Source organism: Ceratotherium simum, chromosome 20, assembly GCF_057802395.1.
Source record: "Ceratotherium simum simum isolate JZ-2026a chromosome 20, ASM5780239v1, whole genome shotgun sequence".
In the NCBI taxonomy this organism is placed as follows: Eukaryota; Metazoa; Chordata; class Mammalia; order Perissodactyla; family Rhinocerotidae; genus Ceratotherium; species Ceratotherium simum.
In genome coordinates this window covers 54,915,034-54,942,927 of record NC_141919.1, presented here as the reverse complement: position 1 = coordinate 54,942,927, position 27,894 = coordinate 54,915,034, and the positions used below count along the sequence as shown (strand labels likewise).

General features: G+C 48.8%; 1 pseudogene; it reads left to right on the top strand.

The window, feature by feature from the left end:
* The first annotated feature begins 872 nt into the window (after positions 1–872).
* LOC147914471 (uncharacterized) lies at positions 873–23,394 on the top strand (annotated as a pseudogene).
* Positions 23,395–27,894: the final 4,500 nt, after the last annotated feature.

Genomic DNA, 27,894 nt, shown 5'->3' with positions numbered 1-27,894 from the left:
AACTGCTCACAGTCTCCGTCGTGTGCTCCCGTTTTCTGGCTCCACACCGTGGCTCCCAACGGTTCCTCTCCCGGAATACACCTCCTCTCCTTTGTATCTGCGCGTCCAAACGTGACCCAAACACCCGTCCTCCAGAAAACCTGCGCACCAGCTGAGAACGAACTACAAAACGCCCAACAGATAGGGCGCGAGCAACCAAGACGTCTGCTCTTCACTTACAAGACGTCTGGAGGGAGGCGGTTCCCAGGCTCTTTCAGCAGCTCTCAGATGTTAGCGTCAGTGGCCTGGGTTGGTGTCTCTGCTGATCTTCAGGGATTTACTTCTTGATCATAAGATGGCTGCTGTAGCTCCAAGAACACGTCTTCACACAGCTGCACTCAAGGCAGGAAGAAAGGGGGCAGGAGATTTCCCCTTTTATTATGGAGGGAAAATTTCCCAGTAACCTCCTAGCAAAGCAGCCCTGACATCTCGGAGAGAGCTGGGCCAGGTGGCCAAGCGAGCCCTGAACATCTGGTGCCTGGGATGGTATCCGGCCGGGGGGAGGGCATGGCCTTTACAGTCTGTCCAGTCGGGGCCCGTCTCAGGATGGGGCGCTCTGGAGCCCTGAGCGTAGCCGGGGGACTGTTTGCAAGACAGAATGTGATGGCTCCACAGAGTGAGCAACACAGCGGCTGCTGTGCCTTCCACAGTCCTTTGTGCCCAGTCATGAGTGATGTCGTATTCTCTAAATGTTTCCGGCTTCTTCCCTCTCATGGCTCATGATTCTTCCTGCCTCGTTTCATCAGTTAGGATTGAAGCCCAGCTCATGGCGGCCTTGTTTTCTCACGGACGGTGAGCTGGAGGGAGGTGAGAACTGCCGTAGGTCAGGCCGCATGTCTGTGATCCTCATGGTTGCAAAGTGGCTGCTGCAACTCCAAGTTAGGAGTCTTCACACAAGGCAGAAAGATGAAGGGAAGCGTACCGAAACCCACATCTATCTCTCTGATCAGGAAACAAGAAAGTTTCCCCCAAACCTCTCAGCAGACTTCAGGGCAACTCTCATTGGCCAACAGCATCTGACACCACCGCTGCCCAACGTCAGATAGTCTGACAAGGGGGAGCCACGGTTTCTGGCCTCTGTCCTGGAAGACAGCCAGGGAAGGAATGGCTGGGGGGCCAGCTGGAACGTCTGCACCTCTCTGTACCTGTCTTCTCCTTTGGACTGAGAGCCCTCTGGGAGCAGGGATTTGCCACATCTGTGCTCATGAATTAGAACTGATTCCCCGGAGCCACAGAGAGGCTGTCATTGTCACGAATAAGGAGCACATCTTAAGCCCCCACGTGGCCCATCATGTGTCTTGAACGTGTTCAGTGCTCCATCTGTGTTTGTGGAATGGAGGCAGAGAGCATGTCAGTGGCTTTTTGTGTGTGTGTGTGTGTTAGGAAGATCAGCCCTGAGCTAACATCTAATGGCAATCCTCCTCTTTTTTTTTTTTTTTTTTTGCTGAGGAAGACTGGCCCTGGGCTAACATCCGTGCCCATCCTCCTCTACTTTACATGGACGCCGCCACAGCATGGACTGCCAAACGGTGCGTCGTGCGCGCCCAGGATCTGAACCTCCGAACCCCGGGCCGCCGAAGCGGAGGGTGCCCATTTAACCGCTGTGCCACTGGGCCGGCCCCACGTCGGTGGGTTTTTACTGCCTTCTCCCTGCTGCCCATGGTCTCAGAGCACAGGCAGCAGTGGGAGGAAGTTCGCGTCTCGTCGAGAAGCTTCTCATCTGCAGGGGCCTCATGTGTGAGGCAGCACAGCCTGTTAGAAGCAGGAAAGAGTCGGACGGGACACGACGCACCATCAGCTCTGCCGTTGTCATCAACTGCAGCCCTGGATGAGTCTTCTACCTCCCCGTGCCCCAGTGTCCCTGACTCGAGTGAAAGCTAATCACGTCAGCCCCTCAGGGTTGTGGAGATTAAATGAGAGAATGTGCCAACTGCCTGGCCCGGCCCATGAGCTCAGTGAATGCTCCTCGTCCAGACTGGTTGATCTTCCGAAGAACCACGAGCCGGGGAGACCTACCCCATGGTCCCCTTTCTGAGAGGGGTGAGGTTAGGAGAGGTCAAGTGACGTGCCAGAGACTGCAGATGCGCAGAACTTCAGAGCTGGAAGGGAGTGGAGACGACCCAGTTCAACACCTTGTGGATGAAGAAACAGATTGCTGGCCTACGATCTCCCAGCTGTGGACTGAGGCTACAGCCTCCTGCTCCTCGTCAGTCCTGCCAACAGCTAAGGCGTGAGCAAGTCGGGTGTGTGTGTGAGGTGGGCTGATTCCAGTTCTTTGTCTTCCAAATTAGAAGGGGTCAGCAAACTCTTTCAGTAAAGAGCTGGAAAGCAGATTCAGTATTTAAGACTTTGCAGGGGGCCGGCCCCGTGGCTTAGCGGTTTAGTGCGTGTGCTCCGCTGCTGGCAACCGGGGTTCGGATCCCGGGCGTGCACCGACACACTGCTTGTCGGACCATGCTGAGGCGGCGTCCCACATACAGCAACTAGAAGGATGTGCAACTATGACATACAACTATCTACTGGGGCTTTGGGGAGAAAAAGGGCAAAAAAAGGAGGAGGATTGGCAATAGATGTTAGCTCAGGACTGATCTTCCTCACACACACAAAAAGGAGACTTTGCAGGCCATGTAAAGTCTCTGTTACGTATTCTTGTGCTTTTGTGTTTTTGTTTGTTTGGTTTTGTTTTTTACAACCCCTTAAAAATGTAAAAACCACCTGTGGCTGGAAGGCTGTACAGAAAGGAGCCCGGGCTGCATTCGGCTGGGGGGGGCCACAGTTTGCCACCACCCCCCCCCCAACACGTCCTGGTGCCCCTGGCGTCTGTGGAGCATCCCTGGCTTCTTCCCTCCTCTGAGGAAGCCTGGGCAGGTCTATTGCGACCTGTCTCGTGGCCGCATCCGCGCCTGTCCCAGAAGCTGGCGGGCAGCTGGCCTGGGCAAGGCAGGCGCTGGGTGTGGGGCTGTCCTGTCCTGGGTGCCTGGAGCTGCTCTTGCCCCCCCCCCCCCCGCCCATGCTGCTCCTCTCCAGCTCCCACAGCTTCTGCAGCTGGTGCCTGGAGCTGCTCTTGGTGTGCCAGAGCTGCAGCCACGTCACCGGACGGTTCTGCTGCCCCGTGTGCAGGAGGTAAGAGGTCTGGGCCCCTCTGCAGCAAGGCGGCAGATTTCTCTCTGTCAGCTTGCGTCGGCCCCTGCCCCGTGGAAGAACTGGGGGTGTCTGGCCTGCAGGATGAAGGCTGGCTGGCCAGACCACACCTCTGAAGGGCCGTCAGGGTGGGTGGAGGAGGCTTAGAAGACATGGTGGGACTCGGGGTGGGGAGGTGTTATGAGAGGTTCAGGGATTCGATCAGAGACACAAAAGAAACTTTCCACTCCAAACAAATGGACTGAAGGTATATTTTATTATATAGAGGAGAGTAAAGGCGATAGTCCACAAACAGATCCAAATAGGTCAAATATTAAGAGGGAAAAACATCAGCTTGACTGGAAAAGGAAAACATCCACATTGACTGAGATAGCAGCAGATTCAAATAGATCATATAATGAGAGGGAAAAGCATCAGATCGACTGGAAAGGGAACATCCACATCGATTGAAGGGAAATGACACAAACCAACTGGAAAGAGAAACACCAGGTTGACCAAAAAGAGAACACAGCAGATTGGTTACTCACAACATCCATGCCCCACTGCTGGGGAGAGTCCCTTCAAGTGACACAGCTGGGCAGGAATCCGATCATCACACGTCCTGGGCAGGGCATCCCCTCCACAGGTGAGACTCTCACCAGGCCTCGGTTTCCAGCAGTTTATATAAGCAGGTACAGAGTTTACAGAGCAAGCATTTAGTGTTTTGATGCACAAATGGTTGTCAGTGGCGTACGTGCACTGAGCCTCCTGGCTATCATCCCAGCCCGGCAGTTGTGTATGTGCATTGTTTTCCCTGGTTATCTTCCCAGCCCGACACAGATGGCCAGTCTGCCCTAGGCTGCGGCGACCAAAGGGCCTTGAAATTTTTACACATGGCAACTATCTCCATGGGAGAAGGGCCAGTTCCCACCACGAGGAAAGCAGCATTTCTATTTCTTTTCGTGCTGGTGGCTGTAGGTCAATGGAGTGGCCAAACGTGGCTCACGTACTCATGTCAAGACAGGAGGGTACAGGAGGACACGCATTGTGGCTCAGTGTTAGAGAGATGGTTCCAACAACCGCCAAGGGAGAAAGAATGCTGGCTTTCCCCTATTTCAGGGCTCGGGGCAGGGGAGCACTGATTAGCACCTGTCAGGGGCCTTGTCACTCTGCAGAACCAGAGATTGAGAGACCAGGGAGGGCCCATCCCTGCAAGGGCAAGTGGCCCTGTGCACGGGGGGGGGTCCCCCAGTGGAGACACGGAAGCTTCAGAGGAGGTGGCAGCCGGGAGAGTCTGCAGAGCAGGATGGAGAGGGCATGGCGACAAGAGAGGAGAGCAGACACGGGGGCCCAAGAAAGGGACCTGTGACTGGAGATGCTGTGGGCTGGTCAGGAGACAACCTTCACTGGAGGTTGGTGGGAGACGCGAGGGCACTTAGGGGCCGCCAGAAGGGCAGGCTGGAACGTGCTGAAGGGGGTCTTACATGTCGTGCACAGGGCTTTGCATTTTGTCCTGTACGAAGCAGGGAGAAATATTTCACCGGGAAGGGGTCATGATGGCATGTGAGCTTCGGGACGCTCAACGAGGCGCTCTCGGGCTTTCCCTCCCGAGGCAGGCGCGAGGCCCTGCAGACTCAGGAGACGTGCCTGTAGCGGGGTGGGGGGCTTCAGAGTGATGGAGCGGAGCCGGGAGCTGCCAGGGGGAAGAGGACTGGCCGTCTGGGGCATTTCACACTCTTCAGTTCTGTTTGAAAACAAAGGCCCAGATCCCGGGGGCTGGTGGTGGGGGTCCGGCCAGTTCATTTTCCGTGGAGCGTCCATGGCCCTGAAGTCTGGAGGAGAGGAACACCCCCCTCGTGTTTTGTAGTGAATGCTGGCTGGGTCCAAACCCAGGTCGCCGGCTCTCAAGTCCCAGAGGGACCGGGAAATTCCATGCAGTGGGATCCCCTACGGAAAGGGCGCGCTGACCCTGGAGGGCTAAGCAGCCCACTCCTCGGTCCAGAGAGAGGGACAATCCAGAAAAAGACATGCTAACATTGACCACATTGGGGTTACGGGCAAGAAAATTCGTCTTTATTTGGCATTATGGGACCTCCATGAAAGCTTAAGTAGGCACTTTTTTCAAAGAAGTAACAGAAAATCCACTTTAAGAATAACGATAGTAAGCATTCCCAAACAGCAGTTTAAGCAGTTACAGAGAGAAGGGGCTGGATCCCCACTTCACAGAAAAGGAAGCCAAGGCTTAAAATTCCAGTCACAGCGTTCAGGTTCACCAGCTGCTTTTCCCTTGAAAATACTTACATACAGTAAGGTGTGTGAGGTGCACACATCTGAAGCAATCTTTATCCCAATAAATGATATGTGTGTATCTCCATATACGCCCCACCCAGTTCAAGATCTAGAACATTCCTTCACGCCTGAGCTTCCCAGTCAGCGGCACTTCCACACCCACACAGGAGACTATTGTGACCTCTTTCACTATGGGTTAGTTTTGCCTAAATTACATAAATGGAATCATATAGTATATATTATTTATGACAGATTTCTTCCACTCAACATAATTTCTCTGAGATTCATTCATGTTGTTGTATGACCAATAGTTCATCTTTTTATTACCGTGTGGTATTCCACTGCACAAACACACACACACACGCATCTGTTTGTTTATCCATTCTCCTCCTAAGAGATATTGGATAGTTCCCAGTTTCACAAAGCTGGAGCTTGAATCTGGATCTTTCCATTCAGATCTTTCCTTTCACTCCTGACTCACTCACCATGTGTTTTCTCCACACAGTAAGTAACAAACATGTACAGTTATTTACTCACCCTGACCCCAAAGTGGCACGGATGGAAAAGACACCTGGGTCCATGGTGGGCTTAGTGTAACTATCCGGCTGGAGATTGCCGATGCGGCTAGCATCTTGGTTGTTTGGCATCTATTTCCTTCTCTAGCAGATAAGCCCCTGAGGGCGGGCCAGGTGTGTTTGCGCTGTTCACTATCCCATCCCTAGCATGGTAGGTGCTTAATAAAAGTTTGTTCAACAAGTGGATTATAAGGTGGTTGCCAGATGGGTGGACTATGATGGTAACTCCAGGTGCCATCTGGTCTTGTCTATTTTTCTTGTGTTTTCAAATGCAGGTTTTATTATTATTTGGGTATGATGAGGCCAACAGATCAGGAGACGACTGCCAGTGAAAGACAGTTTCTCACAGATCCCAAGAGGAGGGGGCATGCCACGCCAGGGGGGCCACACGGGGAAGCTCTGGTGGGGATGGGGGTCAGGAGGTGGCAGGACTGTGGGTGGGAGCCTTTACTGTGGTTTCCTCAGGCAAGAATAGGCGAGGCAGAGTAAGTGGGCTTAAGATTGGCCAGTTTGAGTACTTTCAGTGGGCTCTGGGGAGAGGGGCTGTCCCAAGTTGTCTGGTGCCTGCCCTGGGGGTCAGGGCTCTGGACGGCTGCATTTGCACAGGAAAGGCATGTTCCCAGGTGAGTCCTTTACTCTCTCTAGCATTGGCTGGTCCTGGGAGGGGCTGTCCCTCCAGGGTCTGCAAGGTCCCGGATGCGAGCATCAGAAATATGGAAAATAAAAGACGTGGTTGGTACATTTAGTCTTCAGTGCCTAGGTCAGGCGGCTTCTTATTGAGACTCCAGCCCTGATCTCGTCCATCACCCCAAGGAGACTTAGCCCTTCCTTCTCTGGGCTCCCCTGCGCATCCAACCGCACAGTCGTCTGTGAGCGGCTGTCTTCCTGGTGGGCTGGGCTTCCCAGGAGACAGAGCAGGGACCAACCACAACTCACCGAGAGCAAGAAGACAGGTTCCCGCTTCATCTGATGGAGTTAGTGGCGACTGTCCCCGCTGGGTGACAACGTGCACACTCTAGCCCAGGCCAGGCAGCGGGAGGGGTTACATTGCAGGGGTGAGGAGACTCTCACAGCTGTTCCCTTCTGCAAGCCCCGTCTGCACTCCCTCTGGTGGGTACGTGTCCTCTCTTCTCCCTGGATGCTGTTTACGTGGGCAGGAAGTGAGGTGTCCCATCTTTCCCCCATGACGATGTCACTGTTGGCCAAGGGAATTTGCCACCAGCTCGTGCCGTCTCTGTTTTAGGTCATTTATTTGAGGGGCAGGGGAATGAGTGGATTGCAGAGGAACATCCTTGCTGAAAATGTACTGGAGAAGTTTAAGGAGGAACTTGAGACACTTCATACCAAGTAGCAGAACCATCTCGCCCAAATGTGTGAAAAATATGGAGAAATCATGAATCTGGTACTCAGCTCTACTTTTTATTTTATGTTATTCTTGCCTAGCTGCCCAACCTGCCAAATTAGTCAGCAACCTTATAGTTGAAACCAGGTATTTGCTCAGGAGTGTAGCGGAGGATTACTTTCCAAATAAATGCCCACACGAGTGTTGACTTCATTCTTCCTTCTTAGTGACGGAGCCCAGGTGGGTGTGTGAGTGTGTGGGTGTGTGAGTGTGTGGGTGTGTGCGTGTGTGCATGTGTGTGTGTGGTATTCAGCCATGCAGTAAGGGACCATAGATAGAGGGGTGCAAACAGTTACAGCACAGTAGCATCATATTCAGACTTATGAGAATTTAGCTTCCTTTGATCAACCCAGAGAGAGAGGGTAGGGTAAGATGGGACCAGCAACTCTGCCATTCCTCCTGTTGGTTCCATGTTCTTGTTAGGAGTGAATAGTCTGGAGACCTGAGTGTGATTCTGATGTTTCATCTTCAGCATGAGTTTTTCATGCAATACGTCACGTGATCCTTTATTGTGATTTGTATTTTGCTCTATACATTGTACACTTACACACACATTTCTACAGCATGATCTGTGTAAAACCTTGTGTGCTCTAATCCCATATTCCTCTGCTAAGGGATCTTCAGAGGTAATTTGCTGTATGTAATCTCCCTCTTTGGCCCTGACTTGAGAATGACCCGTGTCAGATATAACTCAGCTGTGACTCAGATATGGCACCACTTCGGTTTAAGGCTTCGCTGTTGACAAAGCCCATTTGCAACCCTGAGCACAAGTGATTCCCCCGCCAACTCTGGAGTGGCAGGATGAGGCCAAGTTTTCCCTGTTTCACAGATCAGGTAGCACCAACCAACAGGTTTAGGCTGCTTTGTTAACGGTCAGGTAGGAACTAAGTGGGGAATTTCTTTGAAGGAGGTCAAAGGTATTCTCAAGTCTTCATAATTTGGCTGTAGCCTGAAGCCACAGCCAGCTCCTGAAGCACAGACGTGTCTCCGAGAAGGGTCTCATAGCTCCAGGGGCTCCTGGCTCTTCTGTGCAGAATATCAGGGGTCTGTCCGCGCAGGGCAGGGTCTCCCTGAGATTCTCCACCCTCAGCCAACCTCCTGGGCTGCCCCGAAGCTCCGCCGGCCTCTGCTCTGCTCCTAGCTGCGCTTCTCCCACCAGGACGTAAGTGGCGTGCTCGGGGCACGGTAGCTCAGGCCACGAAGAGGACTCTGGAGAACAGGGCGCGGTTCAGTATTCCTGTTTGCTTGCTGTCTTTAAAAATCGGTTTTGTTTGCCACAAATTCTCAGCAGTTCTGTCTCATCCTCAGCAGTTACCTCCCCTTCCAAGACACAACTGTTCATTCCAAGGCTCCCACCAGCCAAGTGGGGGAGGGAGGGGCCGGCAGGGCAGGGACGGTCCTCCTGATCCCTTCCATCTGGGATGAGCCCAGCTTATCTTGAGCCTGTAGTGGGGTCAGCTTTGTGGGGGTCCTTATGATATTACCAGTAGCTCCCGTGAGTGTGATGTTCGCTGACTGCCACGCAGCACACCAGGCATGTCACACACATCTCGGTATTCAGTCCTCACAGGAGCCCTATCAGGCGGTGGCTTGGCAAATCAGAAAAGGGTCTTGGAGCCAGAAAGCCCTGTCTTCCAATCACAATACTGTCCCTTCCTGGCAATGTGTCCTTGGGCAAGTCACTTAACATCTTGCAGCTGTAAAATGGCAAATGCCGTCTAAATTAAAGGGCCATCATGGGGATTCCATGAAATACCAAGTGTGTATGCGCCCGCTTAGTCACCGTTCAAGCACCAGGTACTGCCATTGCCTCTGTCCTCCCCACACCAGGGCCTCCTGAGCAAGTGACTTGACCCCTGCTTAAGAACACATTCGGAAGGGCCTCCGCCTGGGGCCTGGCAGGTCCCGAGCGTGTGGGGCTGGAACAGGAAGGGAAACTAGTGTCGTCGACTGTTCTTTTGTTGATCAGATGTGCCTACGTGATGAAGAACCAATGTGTGGAAGGTGCAAGCTCCTCGGGGACCACCAGTCTCACCAGGTGGTCAAGATTTCTGCTGCCTGTGCCGAGAGGAGAGGGAGCTTTGCTGAGGAGACTCAGCTGGTGCTGCAGAGATCTGAGCGCTCGGCGCAGCCATGCAGGTGCGGCTCAGGGGCTCCTGTCCTCTCCCCACGTCAACAGCAACCAGTGTTTGGTTTCAGCTCCAACGGTGTTCTCTTCAGGGCACCAGACTGACAGAGGCGGCGTTTAAACACGAGGGAGAATTCCTCTCAAGACTGACTCTCCTTAAGACTCTCCCCAAATGTCAGGTTTTAAAATGTGCACCTTGAGGGGCCGGCCTGGTGGCGCAAGCGGTTAAGTGCGTGTGCTCTGCTGCGGTGGCCCGGGGTTCGCAGTTTCAGATGGGCGCGCACCAACGCATCGCTTGTCAAGCCATGCAGTGGTGGCGTCCCATATAAAGTGGAGGAAGATGGGCATGGATGTTAGCCCAGGGCCAGTCTTCCTCAGCAAAAAGAGGAGGATTGGCATCAGATGTTAGCTCAGGGCCAATCTTCCTCACAAAAATAAAATAAAATGTGCACCTTGAGAAATGGGTGGATTCTGATTGCTTTAAGGGATTCCCCAAATGGTAGGTGAATGGCCACATCATTTACCCTCTTATAAGATGAAAAAGTAAGATGTGTCCTAGCTCTATGGCCTATTTTCTTCATTTCATGACTTTTTTTCCCCCTGCAATATAGGTTTTAGAAATTAATCTCTGGATACATTTTGTCAAAAGAGCAAAATTTCTTAAGTGACACACACACACACACACACACACACACGCTGAACACTTGATGGTCTTTTAGAAACAAATTCTAGTGACGAGCTTTCAGTTCTTGTAGAGAAGGGACATCTACAGGATGGCCAGTGCAGGGGCCCTTGGGCACTGATCTCTGGGCCACACCAGCCACCTCAGTGTCGGTGACGTAGGTTGGGTTCTCTGAAAGCAGAAGCTGAGAGAGTTCTGGGTATAAGATATCCAAGATCGACACCTGTGAAAGGAAGGGGGAACAAGCAGAGGAAACAGAAGGGAAGGCAAACTACAGTGCAGGCCTGGGCCACTGGGGACTCCAGGGCCAGCGCTGTCCATCAGAGCACCCCACGTCGCGCTGAATGGCCAGGCTATTCCAGGTCCTCCTGCTCAGCCACCGAGTGTGGGCTGCTCTGGGAAGGGCACAGCTGAGGGCAACCCCGGAGGGTCTGACAGCTGGAGGCTGGTCATACAGCAGGAAGCGAGTCCTCCCTGGAGAGGGGGATCTGGGCAGAATATCTGTGTGTCCACCACAGCCGACTTGTAGAGAGCTTCTCAATACCAAACAATGGTTGTTAAAATTCGGTTTATTACTTCCTCGTCTGGCCAAGATGGAGTAACAGGAACTGAATTTATGCTCCTTCTGAAACAACAACAACAAAATAAACAGAAAAATGTATGAAACCACCATTTTCAAGACACTGTACCTCAGGCAATGAAAGACAATAATCCCTGAGAGACAGGGTAGAAGTAAGGGGAGCCCTGCCGTTGCCCAGCTGACCCTTGAGAGAGTTTTGAGGCCGTGGGGCAGAAGGAGGGAATCGAGCAAAGTCTGGCAGATTCCTTGAGTTCACGAGATGGAGCTGAGAATCTGGGGAGGTCAAGGCGGACAGAGTGCACAGGACAGAGTCCAGAGAAGACAGCGCTGCCAAGACGGAGCACCCAGAGGTCTGAAGAGGGTCCCCTGAGTGTTCAGCAGAGAGCTGGTCAGCACGTTTGTGAGGACACTGCCCCAGGGTGGGGAAGGAGCCCTAGGAAAGGACTGAGGGAACAGTGCCAGACTCAGTCAGGACTGGGAACAACACCTCTTCCCACTAATGAGACTGGAAAATCTCATCAATTGTGGGACACTGGGACAGGTACTCAGAAGGTCTTAGCCCAGACTGAGCATGGCTCCAGACCCAGCTAGCAAATAATGAAAAAGCAACAACTGAAAGGATCAAACCTTTCCCAAATAACTTAACGGTATCCCAAAACAAAACTCAACCTTTGTAGGAATACAGAAACATCCAGCATCTGACATGGTAAAATTCAGACTATCTGGCATCCAATCAAAGATTGCCAGGCAGAAGCAGCAGCAGAAAGATATGGCCCATAATGAAAACAATAGTCAACCAACCAAAATCAAATCAGAACTGAGACACATGTTAGAATTATCAGAGACATTACAAATTATTATCATTGTATTCCATATTTCAAAAGTTAGAGACATGGAAAATATAAAAGAAAGATTCAAATTGATTTTCTGAGATGGAAACTACAATGTGATGAAAAATGCCGTGGATGGTGTTACCAGCAGGTTAGACGTTGAGAGGAAAAGCTTTGTGCACTTGGAGGTGTAGCAGTAGAAGCTATACAAAATGAAACACAGAGGGGAACAAGAATCTTTTTTAAAACAGCAGTAGTGAGCTGTGGAACAACTTCAGGTGTCTCAATACCTGGTAAGTGGAGTCCCTGAGGAAACGATAGGGTGGGGGAGCGGCAGAAAAACTATTTGAAGAAATAATGACCCCAAATTTTCCAAACTTGATGAAAACTATAAACCCACAAGCAAGAAGTTTGACAAACCCCAAGCACGATAAATATGGCTAAAACCATACCAAAGACCATCATAGTCAAATTGCTGAAAACCAGTGATAAAGAGGAAGTCGTGGGGTTGGCCTGGTGGCACTAGCAGTTAGGTGCTCGTGCTCCGTTTCTGCATCCCGGGGTTCGCAGGTTCAGATCCCAGGCACACACCGACGCCCCACTTGTCGGGCCATGCTGTGGTGGCGTCCCATATAAAGTAGAGGAAGATGGGCACGGATGTTAGCTCAGGGCTGATCTTCCTCACAAAAAACAAAAAGAGGAGGTCATAGAAGCAGCCAGAAGAAAGCTAGACGTGTTATGTACAAAAGAACAAAACAAGAAGGACATCAGATTTCTTGTTTGAAACCATCCAACCAAGAAGGCAGTGGAGCAAACTCTTAAAAGTATGAATTAAAGAAAAAGTCAACCTAGAATTCTATATCCAGTGAAAATATCCTTCAAAAGTGAAGGCAAAATAAAAATGTCTTCAGACATACAAAAGCTAAAAGAATTCATCATAGGCAGGCCCATACTACAAGAAATGTTAAAGGAAGTCCTTCAGGCACAAGGAAGATCAGGGTCAACACAAAGGAATGGAGAGCAGCAGAAACGGCAAGAAAACGCATAGCCATATAAGATTGTCTTCATATTATTTAGATCTCTCTAAAAGATAACTGACTACTTAAAAAATAACAATATATTGTGGGGTCAACAACATGTAAAAGTAAAATGTGTGACAATAATAGCATAAAGGCTGGAGGGCAAAATGGAAGTACACTCTCATATGGGTTTATCCTGATGTGAAGGGGTATAATATCCCTGTGACAAGTTAAAGATGTGTCCTTTCTGCCCTAAGGCAACCACTAAAATAGCAAGGAAAGAGTTACAGCTAATAATCCAGCAACGGAGATAAAATGGAATCATAAAAAATACTCAGTTAATCCTAAAGAAGGTAGAAAGAGGAGAAAGGGAATAAAAAACAGATTGGACAATAGAAACAAATAGCAAGATGATAAAACACAGATCTAGTCACATCAGTAATCACATTAAATTAAAACTGTCTAAATACCCCAATTAAAATGGTGTTTGAAAGAATGAAAAAAAATCAAGACCTAACTATATGCTGCCTATGACAAACGCACTTACATATAAAGACACAAATAGGTTAAAAGTTAAAATGGAAAGACACATGTCATGCTAACATGAATCAAAAGACACTAGAGTGACTCAGTTAACATCAGGAAAAGTAGAGTTCAGACCAAATACTATTACCAGGGGTAAAGGTCATTTCATTTTGATAAAGGGATCAATTAATCAAGAGAATAACAACAGTCTGAAATGTTTACACATCTAATAAGGAGGCTTCAAAATATATAAAGCAAGACTGAGAGAACTACCCTGAGAAATAGACAAATCCACAATTTTTAATATCTTTCTCTCAATAATCGACAGAACAAGTAGGCAGGATTCAGCAAATGTATAACAGACTTGAACACTACTAACCAGACCCGGCTAACGTGTACGGAACACTCCCCCAACACCAGCAGAGCACACATTCCTCTCAAGTGCACACAGCTCACCAGGATGGACCATAAAACAAGCTCAACGCATTTAAAAGGACTCGAATCATATGAAGCGCATCCTCTGACCACAGTGGAGTTAGATTAGAAATCAATAACACAAGATTTCTGGGAAATCTACAATTATTTGGAAACTAAATAACGCATTCTAAATAACCCAAAGAAGAAGCCAAAAGGGAATTAGATGTTATTTTGCACTGGAGGAAAATGAAAACACAGCATATCAGAATTACGGGAGGCCAGTGAAGCAGCGCGTAGTGAGAAATTTAAACTATAGAAGAAGGATATGAACTCACTGCCCTCAGCTTCCACCTAAGAAAGGACAAAGCAGAGCAAATTAGACCCCAGTAAGTGGAATAAAAGAAATAATAAAGACCGAAGCAGAAAATGACAGGAGCAAAAACCAAAAACAAGAGAATGAATGAAACCAAAAACTAGCTCTTTGAGAAAATCAATAGACTTGGACCTCTAGACAGACTGCTCAGGGAAAAGGGTGAAAGAGAGAGGAGACACAATTTGCCAAGGTCAGGAATGAGAGGGGACATCACTACAAGTTCTACAGATATTACAAAGATAGTAGTTTCTATACACTAACAACAAAGTAGCAGAAAGAGAAATCAAGAATACAATCCCATTTACAATTGCAACAAAAGGAAGAAAATACCTAGGAATAAATTTAACCAAAGAGGTGAAAGATCTGTACACTGAAAACTATAATACATTTTTAAAAGAAATTGAAAAAGACAGTAAGAAACGGAAAGATATTCCGTGCTCTTGGATTGGAATAATTAACATAGTTAAAATGTCCATACTTCCCTAAAGCAATCTATAGATTCAATGCAATCTCTATCAAAGTTCCAATGACATTTTTCTCAGAAATAGAACAAAAAATCCTAAAATTTATATGGAACAACAAAAGACCCCGAATAGCCAAAAGAATCCAGAGAAAAAAGAACAAAGCTGGATACATCACAATCCCTGACCTTAAAATATACTACAAAGCTATAGTTATCAAAACAGCATGGTACTGGCACAAAAACAGACACACAGATCAATGGAAAAGAACTGAAAGCCCAGAAATAAACCCACACATCTACAGACAGCTAATCTTCAACAAAGGAGCCAAGAACATACAATGGAGAAAGGAAAGTCTCTTCAATAAATGGTGTTGGGAAAACTGGATAGCCACATGCAAAAAAATGAAAGTAGACCATTATCTTACACCATACACAAAAATTAACTCAAAATGGATTAGAGACTTGAATGTAAAACCTGAAACCATAAAAATTCTAGAAGAAAACATAGGCAGTACGCTCTTCAACATCAGTCTTAGCAGCATATTTTCTTTTTTTTTAGAGGTAGATCAGCCCTGAGCTAACATCGAATGCCAATCCTCCTCTTTTTTTGCTGAGGAAGATTGGCCCTGAGCTAACATCTGTGCCCACCTTCCTCTACTTTATATGGATGCCGCCACAGCATGGTGTGACAAGCAGTGCGTCGGTGCACGCCTGGGATCCGAACCCGCAAACCCCGGGCCCCTGAAGCGGAGCGTGCACACCCAACTGCTTGTGCAATGGGGCCGGCCCTAGCAGCATATTTTCAAGTACCAAGTCTGACCAGGCAAGGGAAACAATAGAAAAATAAACAAATGGGACTATATCAAACTAAAAAGCTTCTGAACAGCAAAAGAAACCATCAACAAAACGAAAAGACAATGATTGGGAGAAGCTATTTGCAAACCATATATCTGATAAGGGGTTAACATCCAAAATATATAAAGAACTCATACATCTCAACAACAAAAAAACTAACAACCCAATTAAAAAATGGGCAAAAGATCTGAACAGACATTTTTCCAAAGAAAATATACAGATAGACAACAGGCACATGAAAAGATGTTCAACATCATTAATTATCAGGGAAATGCAAATCAAAACTACAATGAGATACCACCTCACGCCCATCAGAATGGCTATAATTAACAAGACAAGAAATAACAAGTGTTGGAGAGGATGTGGAGAGAAGGGGTGCAAACTGGTGCAGCCACAATGGAAAACAGTATGGAGATTCCTCAAAAAATTAAGAACTACCATACAATCCAGCTATTCCACTGCTGGGTATTTATCCAAAGAATGTGAAAACACAAATGCATAAAGATACATGCACCCCTGTGTTCACTGCAGCGTTATTCACAATAGCCAAGACTTGGAAGCAACCTAGGTGCCCAACAAGGGACAAATGGATAAAGAAGCTGTGGTATATATACACAACGGAATACTACTCAGCCATAAAAAAGATGAAATCTTGCCATTTGTGACAACACGGATGGACATTGAGAGTGTTATGCTGAGCAAAATAAGTCAGAGGGAGAAAGTCAAATACCGTATGATCTCACTCATAAGTGGAAGATAAAAACAACAAGCAAACACAGAGAGAGAGAGAGATTGGATTGGTGGTTACCAGAGGGGAAGGGGGGAGGGAGGAGGGCAAAAGGGTTGATAGGGCACATGTGTGTGGTGATGGATGGTAATTAGTCTTTGGGTGGTGAACATGATGTAGTCTACACAGAAATCAAAATATAATGATGCACACCTGAAATTTATATATTGTTATAAACCAATGTTACCGCAATAAAAAAAAAGCTAGTATAATAAAGAGCCAGACTCCGTGTTTGATGTTTGGCTGCTGACAGCTTTGAAGCCTTGCCTCTCCCTCTTCCCCTTCCGTTCCACATCTGGGAAAGCTGATAAGCAAGCCCAGGTGCCCCCTTCTTCGGCACCTGGGGGAAGTTCAAACCAGGCTGTGTGTGGGAACCTCCACCCAGCCCCTGTCACAACCACCATCAACACTCCAGACCAGTCTGCATGTCCTGCTCGCTCAAGCCGCTGTCAGACCTGCCTGGAGCCCCTGCTCTCCTCCAGAAGCCTCACTGTGGGAGTCACAGACTCTTCCTCCCCTCTCGGTGTGTGTGGTGTCATCATCAGTCTCTGTTTCTGAAGAGTGGCTCCAACAGATATGGGAACTATCATAGACAACTTTATGCCAAGAAATTCGACAACTTAGGTTAAATTCTGTGAAGGGTGCAAACTATCAAAGTTTTCCCAAGGAGAAATCAGTTTCAAGAAAAGCCACTAATCTGTTAAAGAAGTTAAATTTGTAGTTAAAAACCTCCCCACAATGAAAACTCCAGGCCCAGATAGGTTCACTGGTGAATTCTACCAAACATTCAAGGAAGAAGCAATACCAAATATACAAAAACTTCCAGAAAATTGAGGAAACAGGAATGCATCCCAATTCATTCTATAAGACTAGCATCAGCCTGAAATCAAAAGCAGGCCAACAAATCACAACCAATATCCCTATGCACAGTGATGCGGGGATTCTCCCATGAACTGTGCGAATCAGACCCAAATACACATGAAAAGCCTACGACATCATGACCAAAAGGGTTTCACCCCAGTAACACGGGGTTGGTTTAACATTCAAAAAACAATCAATAGGATTCACCATAATAATGAAATAAAAAAGAAAAATCATATGATCATCTCAACAGACACACAAAAATTTTTTGAAAAACACTAACATCCATTTTGATAAAAACTCAGCAATCTAAAAATATCACAGATTCTCTGATTCTTCCAAGGAAGAAGCAAAACTATGTTTTTTTTTTTTGCTGAGGAAGATTTGCCCTCAGCTAACATCTGTGCCAACCTTCCTCTGTTTTGCATGCAGGTCACCACCACAGTATGGCCACTGACAGATGAGTGGTGTAGGTCCACACCCGGGAACCAAACCTGGGCTGCCAAAGCAAAGTGCACTGAACTTAACGGGGCTGGCCCCACAAAACTGTCTTTATTCATAGAGGCATCGTCACCTCTGTAAAAAATCTGATGGAATCTACAAGCTACTAGAACGAATAGGTGAGTTCCAATATACAAAAATCAATTGTATTTCTAAACATTAGCAACAAACTGTTAAAAATAAAAAATTTAAAAACATCATTTACAATAGCATCAAAAACATGAAATGCTTTATGGATAACTCTTACAAAAGAATTTTGTAATAAATCCTACAGTGTAATATCTGTACCCCGAGAACCAGTAAACATTGCTGAGAGGAATAACAAGGACCTAAATACACAGAGAGATACATCCTATTCACAGTAGGAAGACTCAATATTGTTGAGAGGCCAATTCTCCCCAAATTGTTCTACACACTTAATGCAATCACAGTCAACATCCCAGCAGACTTTATTTTTTAATTGACAAGGTGTTTCTATTTTTTATTTATTTATTTTTGTGTGTGTGTGTGAGAAAGATCAGCCCTGAGCTAACATCCGATGCCAATCCTCCTCTTTTTTTTGCTGAGGAAGACTGGCCCTGGGCTAACATCCATGCCCATCTTCCTCCACTTTATATGGGATGCCGCCACAGCATGGCTTAATAAGCGGTGCGTTGGTGCACGCCTGGGATCCGAACTGGCGAACCCCGGGCTGCCGAAGTGGAGCGCGCGCACTTGACTACTGAGCCACCGGGCCGGCCCCTTGACAAGGTGATTCTAAAGCTCATATGGAAAGGCAAGGATTCTGGAATAACCAAAACGATTTGAAAATAAAGTGGAAGGGCTAACACTACCTGATTTCAAGAATTATTACCAGGTGATGGTAACCAAAAGAGCATGGTATCGGCATAAAGACAGACAAATAGACCAATGGGACAGAAGGCAGAGTCTAGAAATAAACTCACACGTATATGGACGCCTGAGTTTTGACAAAGCTGGGAAGGAAAAGCAGTGCAGAAAGGAAAGCCTGTTCCAGAAACGGTGCTGGAACAACTGGAAATCCATGTGCAAAAAAAAGGGGGGGGGGCCAGCCCGGTGGTGTAGTGGTTAAGTTCCTATGCTCCACTCTGGCAGCCCGGGGTTCTCGGGTTCGGATCCCAGGTGCAGACCTACACACCACTCATCAAGCCATGCTGTGGTGGTGTCCCACATACAAAACTGAGGAAGATTGGCACAGATGTGAGCTCAGGGATAATCTTCCTCACCAAAAAAAAAAGGAGAAAAAGAAAGAGAAATGAACCTGCATCCATCCCTCACACTACATGCGAAAATTAACTCTACATAGGTCAGAGACCTGGATAACACCTAAAACTATACAACTTGTAGAACAAAACAGAAGAAAAAAATCTTTGTAAAGCACATACCTGATAAAAAAATAAAGAATATACAAAGAGCTCTCAAAACTCCACAGTAAGAAGACAAACAACTCAAAAACAGGGGATGAATTTGCACAGACTCTTCACCAAAGACACCACACAGATGGCAAGCAGCACATGAAAAGATTCTCAGCATCAGTAGTCAGTAGGGAAACGCAAATGAAAACCACAGTGAGGGACTGCTACACACCTATGAGAAAGGCTAGAGCACGCCCCGCACTGGGGTCTAGGATGTGGAGGAACGGGAACTCTCGTACACTGCTGCCGGGAATGGAACGTGGTGCAGACACTTTGGAAACAGTTTGGCAGTTTTTTAAAAAGTTAAATGTCTGATCCAGTCATTCCACTCCTAGGTTTCAAAACCCAACAGAAAAGGAGATGTGTATGCATGTGAAGATTGTACACAAATGTTCGCAGCCGCTTAGTTATAGTAGACAAAGACTGGAAACAACCCAAGTGTTCAGATGAATGGATACAGACTGATACACGCAACCACCCATGAAGGAACCTGAAAACTGCTGTGCAAAAGAATGGGGACGAAAACGAGTATGATTCCATTTATAGAAAATTCTAGAAAATGCAAACTCGTGTGCAGTTAGAGAAAGGTGAGCGATTGCTCGGGGAGGGGAGGTCGAGGAGGGGTGGGCGGGAGGAAGTTACAGATGGGTGCGAGGAGGCTTTTGGGGTGACAGATATGTTCCCTGTCTTGATCGTCATGATGGCTTCACAACATCAAATAAGTTTCAAAACTTATCAAATTGTACAGTTTTTGCATGTGAATTATACTCAATAAAACTGTTTTTGAAACTTAAAGAATATTTTGAAAAATTGGGCTTATTGAACTCTAGTAAACATACGGCATCATCAGTGAAGGAAGCGTGCATTTCCCTCATTCGTTCCTTGGGGCGTTTGTGTCTATCGGGTGCCCTCCAGTGCTGGACACGGGGTGTCCGGCGGTGAGCAGGACAGAGGCCCGCTCAGAGACTTGATGCCCCGGCTGCTCACGAATGCTTTGGTTTGACTGGTAGGTATTTGCCAACCATTAGCGTCTTGGTCCTGTTAAAGGAATAGGAGCGTCGGAAGCTGAAGTTCAACGGTGGTGAAGAACAGACAGGAACAGCGTTGACAGCAGCCCCTCGGGAGATGCGGAGCGGGGGGGCTCTGCGCCCTCCTGACCTCACTCCACGTTCACTGAGGGGTCGAGAAGACCACCACTCCACGAACTGGGGGATCCAGGCATATTTCAAACGAGAGTCAGGGTTGGGGGAATAAGCAAGGCTGTTCTTGTGTGAACATCTCCGTGGAAGCTGTTATCCTACTAAAAAAATACTTTTACTGCACCACCTATTCCTTGTCATAAGAACAGAAATTCAAATGACGTGTTCAAGCTAACGAATATGGTGTTGGAAACCACGTTCAGTTTTTGTTGTTGTTGTATTGGTGGCTCTGTTCTCTATGTAAAGCCTAAAACTTACCAGAAAATACATCTTTTTACAAGGGTAAAAAAAAGTCCACAATTTGTAGCATTTCAATATTTCCTGTATAGAACTGTAAAGTTTCTTGGAAGCTAAAAAACAACCAAACTAATATGGAATACTCAAAAGAAATACAAAGAAACATTTGGAATCTTAAAAGACCCAAGAGAGCGAAGGATACAGATGAGGTAGGTCACTGGCCTGCTCTTCATCCGCCTCTCTCTCTCGCCTGAGTGAGCCAGCACCTCAGAAATCACTCATTCCCTCGCCCAGGAACTCTTTCTGGATTGGAGCGAATGAACCTCCAGGGCTCAGCCTTTCCCGGCTGTCCCACCCTCTGCAGCTCACCCGGCCACTTCTCTGTCAGATCTACAAATCTGGGCAGCCCGTAGCTCAGCTTGCCCTCTGTCTACACTCCCTCCGTAAGTAACCTCTCCCAGTCCCTGAGCTGTAAGGCATGTCTGTCCTGAGCTCCAGTCCCACACCTAGGACCGCCTCCCTGAAATCTCCACCGGACATCCTCAGGGATCTCAAACATGACCTGGACAAAACGGACTTCCTGATTCCCCCTAGCCCTGCTCCTCCAAATCTGCTCCTAGTACCAGGCATTGCTCAGGCATGGTGGCATTGCCTGTTCCCTTACCAGATGCGTCCCGTGCACAGCCTCTCCCTCCTCCCTGCCCATTCTCATCCCTCTGGCCTGGACGCTCTAGTGGCTCCCATTTGGGCTCCTCGTACCCACTCTGCCCCACTAATAGCCAGAGTGACTGTTCAATGTTTTAGATCATTCCCTTGTTCAAAATCCCTGATTGGTGAGGGGTCCATTATACTGCAAATAAATCCATCTCCTCCCTGCCCCCTCACACCACGGCACTCCTTGCCCCCACTCTGAGCTGGGCTCAGCCTCTCAGCCTCACAGGGCTCTGACTGCTCCTCAGACGTGTCAAGTTGTTTTTATGTCAGGCCTTCGTCTTCGTGGCCCTTCTGCCTGGAAACTCTTTCCCTCAGACATGATCATTGCTTGACCATCATTCAGTCCTCTCTGCAGAGGTCAGCTTCTCTGAGACGCCTTTCCAGACCCCCAAAATCAAGAGTGGCCTCCTCCCTCAGCCCTCGGGCACTGCACCACCCCTGCTCTATCTTCCTTTGCCCTTCTCCAGACCCCTTGTCAGTACCATGCGGTGCTGCTGTACTTTTATTATGTCTGTTTGGTTTTGTTGCCCTCGAGGTTAGTCTAGTGGGTCAAACAGGACACCCAAACACGTGCTGGCAGGCACCGGTGGTAAAGGACGGCAGGCATAACTACTTACGAGCTAAATTGGCAACTTAGAAACATGGTTTTGCAAATGGTGATTCTTGAAGAATTTTCAGCTGGGGGAGAGTCGCATTATTTGAAAGTTTGCACGTAACGTTAGAATATTTTTATATTGCACTATTTTGAACTATGGTGACATGTACAAGACCTGTAGAAGCATGTGGAATGGAAGAACCTCTCGTTGCATGAGGGGGAGGAGGCAAGAGCCATGTGTTAAGTGCCCACTGTGCGCCTGGTCCGATGCTGGGCACCATGTGGTCATCACCTCATTTCGTTCTCTGCAGAACCACGATCCCCTTTTCACAAGACAGGAATCTCAGATACAGGACCGTTCGGATGTTGAGGCCAAGCTTACATGCAGGGTCTGCATGACCTCTCCATCTGAGCAATTTCTCCTACACTGTGTGCCTCCCGTGAAGGGAGAGCTGATCAAGAGCTGATGCGGAGCTGAGGCAGACAAGTCACCAGACAGGGAAGGACGTTGTAGGCTGTGGACAGTCCAGAGTGGGAGATCTTGGCTTTTTCTAGAAATATCACAATGGGTGGGTCTGAAATTTCATTCCCCTCAAAATTATTTGAGTTATTCTTCCATTTGGCTATTCTTTCAATACGAATCTGCATTTGATTGTAATAGAAACCCATGAGCAGTGGCTTTAAAAAAATTAAGGGTTCTGTTTTTTCACCTAATGAAGTGCCCGGAGGAAGGGAGGCGAGGCTGGCTGGCTTGGTGGCCTCACGATGCTCCGCCCTCTGCTCAGCAGTGCTGTGTGCTCTTGTCAGCACACGGTTTCAGGCGGCTGCCCCTGTGGGCACGACCCTGCGGCCCGGAGGGAGGAAGGGGAAGGGCAAGGGTCCATGCTGTCCCGTAGACACCTGCCCACTTTTAAGCAGCCGTCCCAGAAGCCCCTCCCAACAACTCCGACTTCTGCTTCTGTGTCACGCCAGGCCACTCTGACTGCAGGGAAGCAGGAAATGAATCCGTCCTCTCAGCTGCCCACACTGCCGGCCGAAGAGTTGGGGCTCTCCGGGTAGGAGAGAGGCGAAATGTGGCTCGGGGCAGGCACCCGGCAGTGACTGAGTCCCCGGCCCAGTGGAGGCCGAGGCCCTGACAAGGTGCTGGGGCCCTCGGGAGGTCTTTCCTAAGGAAGCATTCCCGCTGCCTCCACAGGACACGGAGAAGCTCATGGGGGACTCTCCACCAGTGCCGCCGACACGCGGGCCACGGTGACGCCATCGGAGACAGCCTGCTTGGTGGCCACCTTGAAAAAGCTGCTGGAGCACGAGCACACCTCTAAGTTGGAGAAGTTACGGCTGGTGGCCCAGGAGCTCGAGGCCCTTGACAGCTTTACAGCAGATGAAGACGCTCCTGCAGCATCACGCGAACGCGGTGCAGTTTCTCCACGAGTGTAAAGGGCTCAGGCGGAGATGGAGAGACTCAGGGAGGGCAGCATGTCTCCCAGGTCCCCGCCAAGGACAGTGTTTCCATCAGGCGCTATTCTCAAGAGCTCTTTAAAGGAATAGACATCACCGCCGTGGGCCGCTCTGAGACTGACCAAGCTCTGGCCCGCTCGGCCGGGCTCCTTGAGGCCTGGCAGGGGCTGTGCTGCGCAGCACGGTCTGCCCCAACCAGCACTTAAGGACATTCTGTTCAAGGCAGTGCTGGGCTCGGTGCCAAAACCAAATGACGAGGCACAGCCTCCCGGGAACCCGTCTTATTCCTCTCCTGCTTCTTCTATCAGCTAGTCTTCTGCACAGGGAAGTGAGGTCAGGTCTGGAGAATCAACTGTATAACACAGTATTTTGGCCTCAAAATGTCAGCCACTTTTATCATTTTGCTGCAACTTGAAAGTTGCTAGACTTCACTCCTTAAAAAGAAAAAAAGATTCTTTCCACATTGTGGTTTTTCTCTTGATTTGGCATCTTATGTTGCTAACTGATCATCCAAAGCTTTTCTTTTTTTTTTTAATGGAAATCTGCTTAAAAAGCCTGTTGCTTACAGCTCGAGTAGGACGCTGTGAGTCGTGGGGCCGCTGGCGTGGCCGGTGGTGGGTGGTGCAGGAGGCGAGCTCTTGGCACAACTGGACGGAACAGCTTTGTGCTCTGATGACTTACCTGCACTTGTAGCTCAGTCGAGCCTCAGACACGAGGAATCACAATAGCAACAACTCCCCAGAAATGAAACCTTTGGCTGGCCCTCCCCCATGGCTTTTCTTCTTTTTCCATCACAATAACTACAATTTGTTGAATGCTTGGTATACACTACTAGGGGCTCTTTATGTTAATGAGTTAATTCCATTCTCAAAATAACTGAAAGAGATGAGAATTCTTATCTCCCCTTTGTAGGAAGAACCTCCGAGTCAGAGAGTTTAAATAACTACCCCAAGATGACACAGTCATTGAAAGGGTGGACCATAACGCAAATCCAGGGCCATCTGGTGGAGGCCTGGCTTCTCCCAGCCTGCCCCAGTCTCTGGAAGCAGTACTGATGTGGAAATAACTCCTTAAAGAACACCACTGCCGTCCTTCAGGAGGGAGCTCACTCTTCTTCATTCCAGCCCACCAGTGTTAGTAACATCTACTCTAAAGTTCAATCAGTGTTTATGGAATCCTCAGTAGCACCTGCTATGCACCAGCATTGCATTAATGCTTCCCATAAGCGACATTACGGACACCGCCCTTCGGAGGCGAGAGTAGAGATCCCGTTGAACAGATGAAGACACTGAGATGGAGGTGAGGCGTGTGTCCAGAACCTCACAGGGAGCAGCACGGCGGAAATGCAGATTCCCATTGTCATTCTCAAGCCCACCCTCCTGCCGGCCACCTCATTGTTCCTTGTGACTGGTTGCAGGTGACAGAAGGAAGGGCGGGGTGGCCACACGAATGGCAGGACTCGGACTCAGCTGCGGTCAGAAGCCCCTCTCTGCTATCTCTGCTTCTCAATGCTCGTTTTGCTTCTTTCCTGCAGTGACCTCCTCTCCCCGTCATTACAGCTTGGGGTCCGAGGCTAAGAGGTTCCGGCTGCCCGGTTCCTGTTTAATACATTCCCAGGAAAGGACTCTGCTTGGCCTAGACAGAATCCCATGGCCCAAGTCGGGCAGGAGCAGTGCCCCAAAGAGCGGCAGTGAGGACGCGGACAGAGGACCACGGAGCCCGGATCCTAATATGAAGCAGGCCAGGGGGGTGGGGGCTGTGACAAAGAGCAGAGCCCACGCTGTGCATAAAGAAAATGTTGTCCCATTGGAATGTAGGCTGAGTGTAGCCAGAGATCCCAGTTTTTTTGAGAAAAGCAAGACACCCAGATTTTTTTTAATGTTAAACATCTTGATTCTTTTGAAAGCTGTCAGCTAATTAAAAATAGATTTAAAACATTGTGTGGGCATAACAAATCACTTCTGTGAGCCAAATGGGATCTCCAGGCCATCCCCAGTTTGCAACCTCTGGTGGAGGTGGACAATACAACTGCCCAGTGCACCCCAGGGGTGCATGGGTGTCTGCCACGCCCGGGGCCGCCCTTCTTCCGCCGTGACTCCTCCGGGGCAGCTGCTGCCCGCAGACACACGGAGGCAGGAGGCCCCGGGAGTGCGGGCAGTGCAAGTGGGCGAGATCTCGGGAGACACTGCCCAGACATCCCCCTCCTCATTGGCCCTCCACGGCCGGGCCCCAGGACTAAGGATGGGGAGACAGAGAGGCAAACTGACCATCTCCACCCAGCACCCGAGTGCAGAGTGTGGGGCCAGAGGGAGCAGCCGCAGAGCCCCAGTCTCACCTGGGAGGGCGGGATGGAGGGCGGGTCAGAGGGTGAGGTTCCCAGGAGTGTGTTTGCTTACCGGGGTTGTTTTGGTTGCAGGAAAACCAAGGTGAGGGAGGGTTTTGTCCTGAAGCTGCCTGCAGAGAGGTGGGGCAGGAAGTGGGACCTGGGACAGCCACTGTGAGGGAATTTGGGGACCCTGGGCTAGATTTTTAGTGTTTTGGAGTAGCGGAGTAAAATTTATGCTGTTTTATATGAGGATTAGGCTTTCCACGTTGTTGTATATTTGGTCTTGTTTCTGGGGTTTGGCCAGACGGTAATAAATACATGTGGTGTAGGGTTTAGCGGGGGCAGGGGGACACTGGGCCTCTGGGGTCCTGCGGGCCTTGGCTACTCTGGGAACCTCAGCGGTGGGAGTTTGCACGTCTTCTCAGGACTCAGCAGCTCCTTCTCCTCGAGGCCCAGCTGCCTGCTGCTCTCTGCTTTTTCACATCGTCTGCTGGTCTCCACCCTCACGACCTGGACTCCTGCTGGTGGCCTCTCCACCATGTGTATCCTTGGAGCTCAGCCCCCACTGCAAGTGGTCTCTGGTCTCTGCCCTGGTCTCTCTGCTTTTAATTCCACACTTCAAGAGATGTTTATTGAGTACCTACTGTGTGTACCAGGCCCTGTTCTAGGAGATGCGGGCTGTTAAAAAAACAAAATTAAACTGAGTAGATTTGAAGATCTAATTGCCTTTATTCAACCTTGCATGAATGGAGCAGCATCCTTCTAGCAAGTAGAGCAGAGCCCGGAAGAGCTACAGAAAAGGAAAGGTTTTTAAAAGCAGACAGGGAGCAGGACAAGGAAATCATAAACAAACAAAAAAAAAGCATTATTTTCAGGCAAGGTTACCTTCTTTACGGGACAAAGGGTCTATCAGGTGGATTATCTCTCTGGTGCTGATCAGGAAATTCCAGACTGACCGCTTAAGATCACATTCCTGGGAGAGGCTGAGACTGTGGTTAGGTTAAGTCTTGGTTTGCTGACATGGGGCCCAGCACAAGTAACTCCATTTTGGGCCTGCTGTCTCTTTTTAATAGGACGCAGCTGTGAAGATGCAGTCACAGTTCTTGCTCTCTCAGGGGGAGAGCAATAAAACAAGCAAGATGGGTTCAGAGTGCTAAAATGCTGCCTCGGAGTTATAAAAATAGTGTGTAGAGTGATGGGGTGGGGCCCAGGCTGGGGGCAGGAACGTCTCTCTGAGCAGGCCAGGTTTAAGTGCCACCTGAAAGACCAGGACCAGCCAGGTGAAGATGGGGACCAGCACTCCAGGTGGCCTGAGAGCAGTAGCAGCTGCACCCATCAGTGGGGGGGTGGGAGGGAGGGAGGCTGAGGCCAGGCCATGGGGCAAGCTCAGACTCGAACCCAAAGATTCCCGTGGGCTGGTTTGCACTGCCAGCAGGTTGTCCACCTAGGGAGGATTCAAATGCACACTCTTCCTAAACCTCTTCAAATAATGATGGTAATGACAACCAGGTCGTTTGTCACTCAGCAGTTCCAAACCACTTCCCTACTGTGATCTAACCGAACACGGCGTCTCTGCCCCAGGGTACCCCCGGGAAACAGGAGCTGGGACTTCAACCCATGATTGCTCTATTCCAAAAGCTGCGTGGTCCTTCCACAAAATGTCCTCTCCATCTCCAAAGAACCCACCTGCAGAATCAGAGCACACTGCGGGAGCATGCCGCCTGATCCTGTGGAAGGATCCCCCAAACTGGGGCTTACAAGAGATGGAAGTCACGTCTCTCTCACTTTAAGTCCAAGCTTTGATGGAGAATGCCCTATGATGCCAGCAGGGGCCTGGGGTTCACTCCATGGGGCCTCTACTATGCTCCATTCCACCCAGCTGGAAATCAGGAAGGGAAGCCCTTCCCTTGGAGGGCAGAACCCAGAAACCTCCTCCGTCCCCCTTCTCACATCTCACCAGCCAGAACTTAGTCACACGGCTACATCCAAGGGCACTCTAGTTCTGCTGTCACCAAAACACCGGGCTTCTGCTGACTACAGAAAAAGTCGACAATGGATATTGGGGAACAAGTAACAGTCTCTGGCATAGGTTTTATAATTTTCCTGATTATGAAAGCAATACATACTCACTGCTAAGAATCCAGAAATGTGTGAAGGCAATAAAGATCACGTGCAATTCCAGAGCTAAGATTTATGGGGTCATGTCATACCCTTTATTTTTGTAACCTTATTTCTCACTTAATACAACCCTGATAATCTTCCCGTATCGTTCAATATACATGCTCACCACCATCATGGTTTTTCACGGCATGTTTCAACAATGACCTACGCCGAACTGGAAGACAGCTGTGATTTGTATTTATTTGATTACTAACGAGGGTGAATATGTTTTCACCTTTTATTGGCCATTTTTATTTGTGAATTGGCAGTTCATATCCATTTCTACATCTTAACAGACCATTCGCTTTCTTCACTACTGATTTGGA